The 3137-nt window shown below is 43.6% G+C and overlaps 1 long non-coding RNA gene across 1 annotated transcript in view; it reads right to left on the bottom strand.

The window, feature by feature from the left end:
* Positions 1-1315: 1315 nt before the first annotated feature.
* LOC107834033 (uncharacterized) overlaps positions 1316-3137 on the bottom strand; it is a 26159-nt gene continuing 24337 nt past the window's right edge. The window contains exons 4-5 of the long non-coding RNA XR_001659817.1: positions 2973-2979; positions 1316-1327 (exon numbers count right to left, since the gene is read on the bottom strand). This is a non-coding gene — a long non-coding RNA (uncharacterized LOC107834033). The remainder of the gene's footprint in view (positions 1328-2972; positions 2980-3137) is intronic.

Here is a 3137-nt window from a genome sequence, read left to right as displayed (position 1 = left end):
CTGCTGCTAGCGCTAGGCTAGCACATTAGCTTTGGTTGTATTTACCCAGAATGCCCTGCGCTGTAGTCCACTTCCTGCTTTTTGAGTGGTCTCTGGCCCAGTTGGTGTTCACATTCAAAGTGAACCAGAGTTCACTTCAACCGAACCCAGACCGGTTGAGGTCAGAGGTCAGAGGTTGATTAGCATTCATACCAACCGGACTGGACATTACAGAAAAATGGACCGGAGTCGGGGTGAAGTGGACTGGACTGGGCTTTTGGGACCTGAGGAACCTCTGAGACCAGAACCAGAACATCAGAAGAACTTTTCAGATGTTTTTGTTCTCAGTTCTGAACGTCTCTGTGTTGATATCTTAGATAAAATTACGTTTATTTTGTGGTTAAAAGGAACAAACTGCAGATTGTTTTGGGGGTGTGAATACTTTAGCTTGGTCTCTGCAGCTTTTGCTTCAGCTGGCGTTTCTGCAGTAAGTCTGGGGTCGGTTCGTCCGGGTGTGTTCTGTTCAGGGTGTTCGGTTCTGGAGACTTTCCCTGATGTGTCAACATGAGTCTGAAGCAACCGGCCCTCAGCAGGATGGAGGAGGAAGTCAGGAGACCATGATGGTGGAAACGCCGCTCTGCTGGTGAAACTTTGCATCACAAACACTTCCTGCTGCTGTGCGCCACTACATCACTCTGTCTCAGTTAGGATCAGCTGCAGATTTCCTCCATTCTCACTGTGAACTCTGCCAGCTGTGTCAGGTTGGTGGGGACCAGATCTGGGCTTTGATTAGGCCACTCCAGAATTTCTGTAGAGTCTCAAATTTGCACATGGACCCAATTCCTTCCATTGGTGATGATTTATCTGAACTCCAGGGACGACCCTTGAAGACGTTTCTGTCTCCATCTCCTGACTGATACTTTCAACAAGCCGTTCTCTGATTGGTCGGCGTGTTCTTTAGTCTTCCTGTTGTCATGGCAGTTTGTTGTCATGATGAGCCTCTGAATGGACCTTCCAGAACCAGAACTCAGTTGATCTCCATTCACTCATTAAGTCTTTCCAGCCAATTTTTATGCAAATCTTGAGCAAACTTAAAATTTCACAAAAAATAAATAAATAAATAAATAAAATAAAACACAAGCTGAATTAAGCGTGTCTCCTCCTCGTGGTTTGGGGCGACTCAACCCGCCAGATGCTAACGCTACGCGTTGAACAGGTTCAACTCACTTCCTTCTCTCCTTCGGCGAAAAGCCAGAAACCTCAAGCCGGCATGAAAACTTTGTGAAACTGAGGAAATTATTTTTCATTTTGAAGTTTTCATCAACTGTTTCTAATGCGATGTTTCAAACTGTGGATAAATAAACGATGGAAACACAATTAATGAAACTTTTAGCACCAACTGTCTTAGCTCAGCTACTTCAAAGGGAGTGAATATTTATGCACTTTGACATTATTTATTTGTTGTTGGTTTTTTTTGTTTTTTGTTTTTTTTTTCTTGACAAAAAAAAATCTGAATTTGTTGATTCTGATTTATGGAAGAAGGTAAAGCATGCGAGGGTGTGAATACTTTTTGCAGGCTCTGAAACAGAGAGTGACTGAAGGTTCTTCTGGAGTTTCCATTCATCTCTTATCAGAACCATTTCATCTAAAAACATCATTTACGGTTCAATTCTTAAAGACTTTTTCCCCAGGAATTCCACGGATCCGACAGTTTGATGCCTTATGAAGGCCGTGGATCTGGACCGACCTGCAGGGGATTCCTGGGGAACCTGCAGCTGGGGTCATGATGACGGTGGTGATGAAGGTGAAGAAGAGCAGCAGTGAGTCATGGTGAAGCTGCTGCTCCCTCTCAGGCCTTCAGGAGAAAAAGGGGAAGCGAAAAGGGCTGACGGAGAAAAGCCGGCTGCTCCTCGTTTTCCTGTTTGTGTCGATTTGGGACCAACTGAGAGAAGTCAGCACTCCGCTGCGTCATGTGTCCAACCTGCAGCTCGCATGATTCTCTAAACACGAGCCTCTGGGTCTGCAGGCCGACATGAGGAGAAAACACAAAACCCTGCAGCTGTTTGCATCTGGACCTGCAGCGCTGCAGGGACGAACGTCCTGAAAGCCGCTCTGCTGTTATCCAGGCCGATAAGCGCTGCTGCACTTTGCTCAGCCAGACTGATATCTGCAGGTCAGCCTGAGGTCCCGACCGACTAACGCAGCGGCGGCGGCGGGTCGAGGAGCGACTGCAGCGCCGTTATCTGATTGCTGCTGCAGCAAACACTCACACCGACGCCCCAACAACCAGACAGACTGATAAAAAGAAAGAAAGCTTTACTGAGAATAATAAGAAATTAGTTGTTTTTTTCAGCAGGAAAAAGGTTGTATTTCTTCAAAACAAAAGTCAATCTGAGAACATAAACTGTAAATGATGAATGAAGGAAAACTCAGCTGCGCCTCCTATTACAGAACTTCATTCTGACAGAATCTAGAAATGTTCTGGGATGTTTTTACCTCCAGTCTGGATTCAGTGCATGAAGGCTCTGATGTTTTCACCCGAGCTGCAGAGGCGGGCACTCAGCATATTAACTGTTAGATATTAAAAATGACCTATAAGGTCGTTTACTTCAGCTCAGCGTTTGAGGTTTGAGGGCTTTTAGGAAAACTTTTTACTCCAGCAATGTTTTATCAGGAACAATCTTTTTTGTTCCACCGTTACTGTTCCTCTGCTTAAGAAGCGCCAAGTTCTGCTTTAGCTTTTCTATGTTGGCGCCAGACTAGGCTTGTTATAAAAGATTATTTTAGTAATTGAATATTCTGTTGATTATTCGGATGATGAGTAATCAGATTAAAAAATGTGATCAATGTTAATATCAACATCAGAGCATCCCCAATAATTACTTCTCTGTATAGAAAATTAACCTACAATAACAGCCCACTTTTTACATTAACCTAGATAAAATTATACAAAAATCTGAAATTAAATTCAAATTATAAAGCAGTAGCCTCACAAAGACACTTCTAGAAAATGTCTGTACTCCAGAGTTTGGTTTATGTTTTCATGTTCAGTCAGCTTAACAGATGAACTCTCACTTTGCCCAGACATTTATAGCTTTTGTTTCTCATATGAGCATCGGGATTTGGCAGAAACACCCAAGTTCACCTCACTGTAGCAA

Source organism: Poecilia formosa, unplaced genomic scaffold (assembly GCF_000485575.1).
Source record: "Poecilia formosa unplaced genomic scaffold, Poecilia_formosa-5.1.2 Scaffold508, whole genome shotgun sequence".
In the NCBI taxonomy this organism is placed as follows: Eukaryota; Metazoa; Chordata; class Actinopteri; order Cyprinodontiformes; family Poeciliidae; genus Poecilia; species Poecilia formosa.
This window is presented reverse-complemented; position numbering and strand designations above follow the sequence as displayed.